We start from the raw sequence: 12345 nt of genomic DNA, 5'->3' as shown, positions 1-12345 counted from the left end.
GGACAGCCAGGTGGCTCCTGCCCCCGGGCGGCCCGAGCTGTACAGATCGGCGGGCCCGCCCCTGGAGCATCCAGGCCCCTGCACACTGGGAGCTGCAGTAGTCACTGCGGGAGCTGACTCCAGAGCTGCACAGCTGGCCGCCCCCACTGTTGTTGTCCCTCCTGGTGTCACCCTGTACCTGGGACTGAGCAGGGGCCTCACAGATAAACAACTCCCACTGAGCCATACACCTGGCAGGGGCCTGGGCAGCTCCCCAGGTGCACACACCCGACAATCAGCACAGCAGGCCCCTCCCTCAGAAGACCAGCTAGAAGGTCAGGGGAAAAGCAAGGTATTGACCAAGCAGCACTGGAAAGTTCCAGGGGAAGCCGAGGGATTTACAGTATATAGGATCAGAGGATACTCCCCCTTGTTTTTTTCTTTTCTGTTTGTTTCTGTTGTTTCCCCACCCCCACCCCCTTTTTAATTCTTTTTTATTTCTTCTTTTCTTTTTTTCTCTCTCTCTCTCTTTCTCGTTATTCCAGTACAACTTGTTTTTGGCCACTCCGCACTGAGTAAAATGGCTAGAAGGAAAAACTCACCTCCAAAGAAAGAAATCAGAAACAGTCCTCTCTCCCACAGAGTTACAACATTTGGATTACAATTCAATGTCAGAAAGCCAATTCAGAAGCACAGTTATAAAGCTACTGGTGGCTCTAGAAAAAAGCATAAAGGACTCAAGAGACTTCATGACTGTAGGATTTAGATCTAATCAGGCCGAAATTAAAAATCAGTTAAATGAGATGCAATCCAAACTGGAGGTCCTAACGACCAGGGTTAACGAGGGAGAAGAACGAGTGAGTGACACAGAAGACAAGTTGATGGCAAGGGCGGAAACTGAGGGAAGAAAAGAAAGACAATTAAGAGACCATGAGGATAGGTTAAGGGAAATAAATGACAGCCTCAGAAGGAAAAATCTACGTTTAATTGGGGTTCCCGAGGGCGCCAAAAGGGACAGAGGTCCAGATTATGTATTTGAACAAATCATAGCTGAAAACTTTCCTAACTTGGGAAGGGAAACAGGCATTTAGATCCAGGAGCTAGAGAGATCACCCCCACCCCCCTTAAATCCATAAAAACCGCTCAACATTTAACATTTAATACTGGAACTTGCAAATTCCAAAGATAAAGAGAAGATCCTTAATGCAGCAAGAGACAAGAAATCACTAACTTTTATGGGGAGAAGCTTTAGGACAACAGCAGACCTCTCCACAGAGACCTGGGAGGTGAGAAAGGGCCGGCAGGATACAGTCAGGGTCCTAAATGAGAGGAACCTGCAGCCAAGAATACTTTATCCAGCAAGGCTCTCATTCAGAATAGAAGGAGAGATAAAGAGCTTCCAAGAGAGGCAGAAACTGACAGGATATGTGACCACCAAGCCGGCTCTGCCAGAAATATTAAGGGGGGACCCTGTAAAAGAAAGGGGAAGTCCAAGGAAACAATCCACAAAAACAGGGACTGAATAGGTATCATGATGACACTAAATCCATATCTGTCAATAGTAACTCTGAACGTGAATGGGCTTAATGACCCCATCAAAAGGACGCAGGGTTTCAGACTGGATAAAAAAAGGCAAGACCCATCCATTTGCTGTCTCCAAGAGACTCATTTTAGACATCAGGACACCTACAGCCTGAAAATAAAAGGTTGGAGAACTGTGTACCATTCAAATAGTCCTCAATAAATGCAGGGGTAGCCATCCTTATATCAGATAAATTAAAGTTTGTCCCAAAGACTGTAGTGAGAGGTGAAGAGGGACACTATATCATACTTAAAGGATCTATCCAACAAGAGGACCTAACAATCACGAATATTTATGGCCCGGATGCGTGAGCCGCCAAGTATATCAATCGATTAATAACCAAAGTTAAGACATACTTAGATAATAATACACTTATACTTGGTGACTTCAATGGAGCGCTTTCTGCAATCCACAGGTCTTTTAAGCACAACATCTCCAAAGAAACAGGAGCTTTAAATGATACACTGGACCAGATGGATTTCACAGATATTTATAGAACTTTACATGCAAACGCAACTGAATACACATTCTTCTCAAGTGCACGTGGGGCTTTCTCCAGAAGAGACCACAAACTGGGTCACACATCAGGTCTTAATTGATACCAAAAGATTGGGATCGACCCTGTGTATTTTCAGACCATAATGCTTTGAAACTAGAACTAAATCACAAGAAGAAGTTTGGAAGGATTTCAAATACGTGGAGGTTAAGGACCATCCTGCTACAAGGTGAAAGGGTCAACCACGAAATTAGAGAAGAATTAAAAAGATTCATGGAAACTAATGAGAATGAAGACACCACCATTCAAAATCTTTGGGATACAGCAAAAGCAGTCCTGAGGGGGAAATACATCGCAATACAAGCATCCATCCAAAAACTGGAAAAAACTCAAATAGAAAAGCTAACCTTCCACCTAAGGGAGCTGGTGAAAGACAGCAAATAGATCCAACACCCAGCAGAAGAAGAGGGTTAAAAAAGACTCGAGCAGAACTCAATGAAATAGAGACCAGAAGAACTGTGGAAAAGATCAACAAAACCAGGAGTTGGTTCTTTGAAACAATTAAGAAGGTAGATAAACCATTAGCCAGCCTTATTTAAAAGAAGACAGAAAACACTCAAACTAATAAAATCATGATGAGAAAGGAGAGATCACTACTAACACCAAAGAAAGGACCTAGAGTGTATTCTATATGTTAAGCAAAGTCAGTCATTCAGAGAAAATACCAGATGATTTCACTCATATGTGGAATTAAAACAACAACAACAACAACAACAACAACAAACGGATATAGGGGAAGGAAGGAAAAGAGTGGGAGGTATACTATAAGAGATTCTTTAGTACAGAGAACAACAGGCTTGCTGGAGGGAAGGAGGGCATGGGATTGGCGTGGTGATTGGCAGTGAGGAGGGCACTTGTTGTGATGAGCACTGGGTGTTATAGGTAAGTGATGAATCACTAAACACTAGTCTTGAACCAATATTACAGTATATGTTAACTAACTAGAATTTAAGTAAAAACTTGAAAAAATAAGGAAAGAAGACTCATGGAATGGTAAAGCTTGCAGGGAGCATGGTAGTCCAGTAGCAAGCACCTTGTGCATTAAAAGATGAGGAGGGGGCGCCTGGATGGCACAGTCAGTTATGTGACCAACTGTTGGTTTCAGCTTGGATCCTGATCTCGGGGTCATGAGGTCGAGTCCCACATCGGGCTCCGTGCTCAATCTGGAGCGTGTTCTCCCTCTCTCTCTAACTCCCACTTGTGCTCTCTCTCCCTCTCTCTGATTTATATATAATATAAATCTTAAAAAAAAAAAATAAGATGAGAGAAATAAATCACACTTTCAGACACAGTGCAGACCCTGGAGCTACAAAGCCTCACCTATACCACATGCACTACCCTGCTTGCCTCATCTTTCCTCAGTCTCCCTTTTGTGCTCTCTCTTCCTCCTTTTTCTTTCCTAGACACCATATGCTTAGTGAGGCCAGCAGGACCAAGAGCTAAAAATGTCCTGGGTGTGGCCCTTCATAAAGGCTTTCATCAAAGGCACTTACCTTGAAGTGGAAGCCATGATGAGCCAGAAACAGAGATTTGTCTATATGTGCAGAGTCAAAGAACCTGTAAGACAGCAAAAGTCGATTTTTTAAAATTGTATGCTGGGCCGCCCGGGTGGCTCAGTGGTTTGGTGACTGCCTTCGGCCCAGGGTGTGATCCTGGAGACCCAGGATCGAGTCCCACGTCAGGCTTCTGCGTGGGGCCTGCTTCTCCCTCTGCCTGTGTCTGTGCCTCTCTCTCCCTCTGTGTCTCTCTCATGAATAAATAAAGAAAATCTTTAAAAAATAAAAAAATAAAATTAAATATGTATTCTTTCATTGTAAAGGACCTTAACTATCAATTTCACTTTAAAAAAAATTGCATGCTAATTAGCAAGGAATAGGACCTTCTCCACCATTTAAGTAAAAAAAAAAAAAGAAAAAAACAAAAAAAACCAAAACACATTTTTAGCCTAAAGTTCACTAGCAGTAAGCAGAGGATGAATTGAATACACACAGCAGAGGGGGTCTAGTCAACTGGCCAATCAGAGGGAAAAAACAACGAGCCCTCCACGTCCTGCTGAAACATATTATAGGTCAAAGGTTTTCACCGTCAAAACTACTGGCATGTGGGCCGGATGAGCCTTTGTTGGGGGGCTGTCCTGTGAATTACGGGATTTTAACAGCTTTCCGGAACTCCACCCACTAGGTGCCAGTAAAACACGGATCCCCTACCTGTGAAATCAAACATGTTTCCAGATATTGCCATACGTCCCATGGGGGACAAAATTGCACCTGGTTGACAACTATTATTCTATCTATATCAAGACTACCAATGGATCGTACCGTAAAAAGGAAATACTGTCTACTAGTGCTGCCCAATATGGTATGTGGTTATTACATATCTGATATATATGGCGAGTGTGATTGAGAAAGTGAATTTTCTCAATTATATAAAATTTTATATAATTTTAATTAATTTTAATGTAAATTGTCACATGTGCCTGGCCAGTGACCACCACATTAGTGAAGTCTCACATGTATAAAGAGCCAATTATGAAACAACGTTCTCTTAACAACCAACAGGTCAAAGAAGAAAAACTTTTTCATAGAATAACTTAAGGGGGAAATTAAAAAGCATCTTGAGGCCATCTGGGTGGCTCAGTTGGTTAAGCCTTCGACTCCTGATTTGGCTCAGATCATGATCTCAGTATCTTGAGATCGAGCCCTGTGCTGGGTTCTGCAGTGAGTGTGGAGCCTGCTTAAGATTCTCCCTCTCCTTTCCCCCTGCCCCCACCCACTCCTGGGTTCTCTTTCTTACATAAATACATAGTATCTTGAAACAAATGAAACAAGGAAACCCAATATACCAAAACATTTAGGCTGCAGCAAAAGATTTCTAGGAGAGCTTAATGCTATAAACACATACAGAAAAAAAAAGAAAAAAAAATATATAAATCTCTCAAGGAACTGTAGAAAGAATAGATGAATGGATAAAGAAGACGTGGTACATATGCGATGGAGTATTATTCAGTTATACAAAAGAATGAAATCTCGTCATTTGGAATGACGTACATGGAGCTAAAGAGTAATGCTAAGTGAAATAAGTGAGTCAGAGAAACACAAATACCATATGATTTCATTCCTAAGTGTAATTTAAGAAACAAAAAAAGAATGTGCAAAGGGGGGCACCTAGGTGGTTCAGATGGTAAAAGCATCTGACTTTGTATGTTGTTTATTTTTTTCACTTCACGAGACTTAATACTCTTTCATGAAAAGAACTCTTACTAAACTAGGAGTAAAAGTAAACCAACTAAACATCATAAAGACCAAATATGAAAAAAAAATTCCAACTAATGTACAAAATAGCAAAAGACTCAAACTTTTCCTCTAAAAATAGGATCAAAATAAAGTTCTTTACTCTGGCCTTTCCATCAAATATAGTACTAGAAAACTTAGCCAGAGCAATTAGGCAAGTAAAAGAAACAAAACGCATCCAAACTGGAAAGGAAGAAGAAGAATCATATTTGCATATACCATAATCTTATACGTAGAAATCGTAAGGATTAAAAAAATTAGAAGCAGTAAACAAATTCAACAAGGTTGCAGAAATGAAAACCAACACACCAAGAAGCAGTTGCATCTCTAGATGTTAACAATGAACAATTTGAAGTGGAACTCAAGAACACAACTCCATTTACCACAACACTGAAAAAGGTAAGATATTCAGGAACAAGACTAATGAAAGAAGTGAAAGAATCATACACTGAAAATGAGAAAACATATGTAAGAGTAATGTTTAAAAAAAACCCCAATAATAGATATCTATTTTATAGATAAAATGCTTGAAAGGAAACATAAGGAAAAGATTCACAATATTAGATCTGCCAATGATTTCTTTCTTTTTGTAAACAGGCTCCATACCCAGGGTGGAGCCTAATATGGGGCCTGAACTCACAACCCTGAGATCAAGACCTGAGCTGACATTGAGTCATATGCTTACTGACTGAGCCACCCAGGATCCACGGACCTGGCAGTGATTTCCTGACTACGATACCAAAGCACCAGCAAACAAGTAAACATAGACAAATGGGGTCTATAAAACTTCAAATGCACCAAAGGATACAATCTAGAGAGTGAAGAGACAACGAATAGAATGGGAAAAATATGTGCAAACCATGTATTTGACAATAAGTTAACATACAAAAAACTCCTACGAACTTCGTCACAAGGCAACAAGTAGCCCAATGGAAGAAAGGACGAAGAGCCTGTACAGACATTCCTTGAAAGAAGATGTATAAATGGCCAATGAACCTATGAAATGATGCTCCACATCACTAACCATCAAAAAAGGCAAATCACAACCACGATGAGGGTCACCTCACACCCATTAGGATGACCACTGTTAAAAAATAAAATGTTGGCAAGGATATGGAGAAATCAGGACACTTGTGCATTGCTGATAGGAATGTAACATGGTGCAACCACTATGTAAACAGTATGAGAGTTCCTCAAAAAAATTAAAACTACAACTACCATATAATCCAGCAATCCTATTTCTGGGGTACGTGTAGTCAAAAGAATTGAAAGCAGGGTCGCCAAGAGACCTCCATCCTCATAGAAGCATTCTTTATCATAGCCAAGGGCTGGGAGCAACTCAGATGTCCATCAAAGGTAAATGGATAAAGAAAATGTGGTGTATACTGATTTTTATTTATTTATGAGAGACACACGGGGAGAGAGGCAGAGACACAGGCATAAACCATAATGAGATACCATTTCATACCCACTAGGATGGCTATTATCAGAGAACCAGAAATAACAAATGTTGGTGAGGATACGGAAAAATTGAAACCCTGTGCACTGCTGGTGGAAATATAAAATGCAACTATGCAAAACAGTATGGTGGTTTCTCACAAAATTAAAAATGGCATTACTGTCATGATCCAGCAATTCCACTTCTAGGTACATGCCCAAAAGAACTGAAACCAAAGTCTTGAAGAGATATCTGTACACCCATATTCCTCGCAGAATTATCCACAATAGGCAAAAAGTGGAAGTCACTCATGTGTTCATTGAAATATGAATGGATAAATGCAGTATATACACAATGGAGTATCAGTATTTTTTTTTTCTTTTTTTAAAGATTTTATTTATTTATTCATTAGACAGAGAGAGAGAGAGAGAGAGAGAGAGAGGCAGAGACACAGGCAGAGGGAGAAGCAGGCTCCATGCAGGGAGCCCTATGTGGGACTCGATCCCGGGTCTCCAGGGTCACGCCCTGGGCCAAAGGCAGGTGCTCAACCCCAGAGCCACCTGGGCTGCCTGGAATATCAGTCTTAAAAGGAAGACTGACACATGCTGTAACATGGATGAACCTTGAAGACCTCCTGATTTCAAAAACTTGCGAAGGGACAGTAATCAAGACAAATATATGAACAGAACAGACAAATCAATGGAACAAAGTCCAAAAATATATCAGCACATATAAAGTCAAATGATTTTTGACAAACGTATTAAGGCAGTTTAATGGAGAAAGGAAAGTCTATTCAACAGTGGTGCTACAACAACTGGTTATCAATACGAAAAAATGAAAAAAAGAACTTTGATCCCTAATTCACACAAGACTAAAAATTAATGAGATAGATCATAGATCTTTTTTTAAAATAAATTTATTTTTTATTGGTGTTCAGTCTACCAACATACAGAATAACACCCAGTGCTCATCCCGTCAAGTGCCCCCCTCAGTGCCCGTCACCCATTCACCCCCACCCCCCACCCTCCTCCCCTTCCACCACCCCTAGTTCGTTTCCCAGAGTTAGCAGTCTTTACGTTCTGTCTCCCTTTCTGATATTTCCCACACATTTCTTCTCCCTTCCCTTATATTCCCTTTCACTAATAATTATATTCCCCAAATGAAAGAGAACATACAATGTTTGTCCTTCTCCGACTGACTTACTTCACTCAGCATAATACCCTCCAGTTCCATCCACGTTGAAGCAAATGGTGGGTATTTGTCGTTTCTAATGGCTGAGCAATATTCCATTGTATACATAAACCACGATAGATCATAGATCTAATGAGAAACTAAAACTGAAGCCTCATAAAGAAAATGTGGAAGAATTTCTTCATGACCTTGGGGTAAGCAACAACTTCTTAGACTGAAGATATAAGATGGTAATGTAACAGAAAAATAGTAATAAATGGAATCTTATAAAAACTAAAAACTTCTGGGACACTTGGGTGAAGCCTGCTTCTCCCTCTGCCTGTGTTTCTGCCTCTCTCTCTGTGTCTGTCATGAATAAATAAATAAAATCTTAAAAAAAAACTTATAGTTGAAAAATTATAATTGAAAAATTTTTTTCAATTTTTTAAACTTTTGCTTTAAGAAAAATACCATTTAATAAAATGAAAAGTTAAACCATAGACTAGGAGCAAAGACTCAGAACTGTATCGGACCCCGGGATCACTCCCGGAGCCAAAGGCAGACGCTCAGCTGCTGAGCCATCGAGACGTCCCACTAGGAAAATATTTTTAAAGGCATCTCAGCAGTATTAACTTTTCCCAGAATAAAGTATGGAAAACTTACCAACAATATCAAGTTGAGTTTCTTCATCTTCTTCTCTTTTTCTCTTCTTCTCTTTGCTCTTTTTCTTCTTACTGTAGGAGATAATTTATATAGATAAGTTTAGAAATATTGATTTGATGTTAAACATCTAAGATGGAATCTTACAAGCCTCTTTTAAGCTGTACACAGATTTATGAATTATTGATTCACAGTTATCTACACCGATATGTTCTCTTCCTTCTAATACTGAGAAGTCAGTTCTGATCCTGTATGTATTGTATTATAGTTAAGAGAACAGGCTCTGGAGGACTGCCTTTTTAATCTTGTTATTTCTTAGCTCTGCGACTTTTGGAACATTTCTTAATCACTGTCAGCTTCTCATCTATAACATGAGGATAATAATTTATGCTCTTAAGGTTACTGCGAGGATTAAGGGTGAATGTGAATCTTCCTATGTTGCTGGTGAAAATGAAAAGTGGTACAGCTGCTTTAGGAAATAGTTTGGGGTTCTTCAAAAAGTTAAACAGAGTTATCATATGACCTAACCTATGTACTGCTAGGTATATACCCAAGAGAAATGAGAACACACATCCACACAAAAATTTTCTAAGAAATTCGTAACAGCATGATTCCTAATAGCCAAAAAGTGGAAATACCCCAGATGTCCTTCAACGGGTGAAAGGATAAACAAAATGTGTTATATCCATACAATGGAATATTATTCAGCCATAAAAATAAGGATACTGATACATGCTAGACATGGATGAAGCCAGATACAAGAGACCGCATATTGCATGACTCCATTTATAGGAAATATTCAGAACAGGCAAACTGATAACAGAGAGAAAGTATATTAGTGGTTGCGGGCATGAGGGAAGAGTGGACTGGAGAGGGACTACTAAGGATTATGGGGTTTCCTTCCCAGACCATGAAAATGTTGGACAACATGACAGTGGGGAACTTTGTGGACTAAACACTAAAACCCACAGAACTGTGCTTTATAGGGTGAATTTTATATGTATCATATCTCAGTAATAAAAAAAAGAAAAAAAAAAAAAACACAACACCCGGGGGGTGTTTCCAAATAAGTCGTATTCAAAGTGCTTAGAGTTGTTCTAGGCAGGCAGAAAGTGCTATCTACGTGCGTTAATGAAGATTGATAGTTGTGATGAGCATGAGATGCGCTTATTTGTATTTTCATGGAAACGTAAGCTTTCAGAAGCTAACTCTCCCCTCTCTCCTGTAAAGCCAGGCAGGACAAGCTTCAGATTAACATCTGTAATGAATGATCAACCGTGAGCAAATCTACCAGAGAGAAGAGAGGTGGAGATCTGGGCGGGCAGATACTTTTTCCTAAAAAGTCCAACGACCGTAAATCACCACTACGACCTTCTCCTTGCATTTGGTTCCGCTTACTGTACGCGTTAACTCATCTAATCCTCGTAGCAATTCTTTTTTTTTTTTTTTAAGATTTTATTTATTTATTAATGAAAGACAGAGAGAGAGGCAGAGACACAGACAGAGGGAGAAGCAGGCTCCGTGCAGGGAGCCTGACGTGGGGCCGATCCCGGGACTCCAGGGTCACCAGGGTCACGCTCCGGGCCCAAGGCGGCGCCAAGCCGCGGAGCCGCCGGGCTGCCCCCTAGCATCAGTTCTCCTACCGCTAATCTTCCCTAATGAATGAGTAAATAGAAGCTCCAGGATATTAACGGACCTGCCACAAACTGCTAAACTAGTAACTGCGGAGAACGCGGACTTGAGCTTATTCTATACCTGTCAAAACGCACATCTGCATATCGTATTAAAAAAATTAAGGATTTGCTCTTTTGGGGCGGGGGGAGGGAGGGATGATTAATTAAGGGTTTTTTTTGTGGGGGGGGGAATGAAGGATTTTTTTTGAGGGGAGACGTTTAAGGAGTACTGGGCGGGGGGGCGGGCGTGAAGTAACGAGCCCTAACAGGAGACGTCGCTGTCACGACCTGCAGCACGAGACTAAGGCGGACGCGCCGAGCAGCGGTCTGGGGGGCTCCTGACCCGGGGCCGGGCCTGCAGCTGCGGCTCGCGGTGGCGCCCTCAGGTCTCCTCCGTCAGGCCGGCCCCGCACGAGCGCCCGGAGCTGCCCGGCAGCCACAGAGCCCGCGGCCCGAAGCAGGCCCGAGGGCGGGGCGCCGGAGTTCCCGGCTCCCTCACACCCCGAGTTCCGCGAGACTCGACTCTCCTCCCCACGGGGGGGGCGGGGGGGGCGGGGGCGCCGTCGGAAGAGACCCAGAGTCTCCCGCGCCAGCTCTGGCCTTACCTCTTGGCCTTGGTTCCCTTGAGCACGAGTTTGGTGGACTTCACGTACGAGTATTCGGCCATGGTTGGGGGGACGCCCTGTCCGCCGAGGGGAGAGCTGGCTAGCGGCAAAAGACCTCCACTGGAGGAGGGACTGGCGAGGGAAGCCCTCCCCGCGCAGAACCGCAGGGACCCCCTGAGCGCGCAGGCGACGGCGCCTCCGAGCCCCGGGCGTTATTTTTCACCCGCCTCTTGGCGCCTACTTCCTGTTTACAGTCTGGGGCTACGGCGACGGCAGAGGGCCGAATTACCTCAGGGTTCATTTGCTTTGGAGAAGCGCGGGTTCGCGTTTCCGCAAAAGAGAAAAAACGGGGGGGGGGGGGGGATGGGGAGGGGAACGGACGCGCCCCCTGGCGGCCGCCGAGGGCCTGACAGCTGTGGGGGCGCGCTAGAGGTGTCCTGCTCCGTGTCCCGGGAAGGCGACCGGGTGATGAGCCCCGTGATGGGGCTCCCGGAGCGCCTCCCCGCTTTCCTGGGCGTGAGCTGGGCCTCCGAGGGCTTGCGAGCCCTTCCAACCCCATCAATTCCTATTGTGTTATCTAGGGAGACTGGAGTGGTGGGCAGGAAACGACTGGGGAGTCCAGGAAAAGATAATTAAGTGCATAAGTTTGGGGGCAGACGGCACGAGCGCGGTCGGAATCGGGTGCAGGTGCGGCGGAGGCCGAGGCGCACACTCACGACCCGAGAGGTCTGTCCGCCTAGCAGGGGCCTCGGGGGGCGCTCCAGCCCCCGCGACCGTGTCTCCGGCCTGCTCCGGGATCTTCCGACAGTTTCTTAAAAAAAAAAAAAAAGAAAGAAAATGTTTCAAAAAACATTTTATTTTTATTTGAGAGGGAGGGAGAGAGAGAGAACGACAGCAGGGGGAGGGGCGGAGCTCCGTGTAGGGCTCCCTCCTGGGGCTCCATCCCGGGGCTCCACCAGGGACTCTCTTCTGGGACTCTGTGATCATGACCTGAGCCGAAGGCTGACCCTTCACCAACTCAGCCACCCAGGTGCCTCTCTTACAACAGTTTGATAGTTCACTTCCCTGATTGCCTTTTCTCCCACTTCCAAACCACCTCTGATAATGCTGCCTGAATGATCATTCTAGAGAACTCGCTGATTATTCCCCAATCTAAAAATCTATTAAAGGCAACCTATTACTTTCAGGAGAGAAACTCCCGGCATCGCTTAGTAAACTATTGACAGTCTGGCCTCTTTTCCCACCACCTAACCTTTGCTACCGTAGTCCCACCAAATGGTTGGAAATGTCTGAATGCTCTCTGTTTGCTTCTGCTCCCTGGAATCCTGCCCTTTCTTCTTTCCCATGCTCTTCACTTGGCCCCAGGGTTTCCAATGTTTAAGACAATATTAA

General features: G+C 43.4%; 1 long non-coding RNA gene across 1 annotated transcript in view; it reads right to left on the bottom strand.

Moving 5' to 3' along the window:
- Positions 1 to 11287, bottom strand: part of LOC140604699 (uncharacterized) — a 30714-nt gene extending 19427 nt beyond the window's left edge. Inside the window, exons 1-2 of the long non-coding RNA XR_012007509.1 lie at positions 10954 to 11287; positions 8679 to 8749 (exon numbers count right to left, since the gene is read on the bottom strand). This is a non-coding gene — a long non-coding RNA (uncharacterized lncRNA). The remainder of the gene's footprint in view (positions 1 to 8678; positions 8750 to 10953) is intronic.
- Positions 11288 to 12345: the final 1058 nt, after the last annotated feature.

The sequence above is a fragment of the Canis lupus genome, chromosome 15 (assembly GCF_048164855.1).
Source record: "Canis lupus baileyi chromosome 15, mCanLup2.hap1, whole genome shotgun sequence".
NCBI classification, from domain to species: Eukaryota; Metazoa; Chordata; class Mammalia; order Carnivora; family Canidae; genus Canis; species Canis lupus.
The sequence above is the reverse complement of the archived record's forward strand: the minus strand, read 5'-3'. Positions and strand labels throughout refer to the sequence as shown.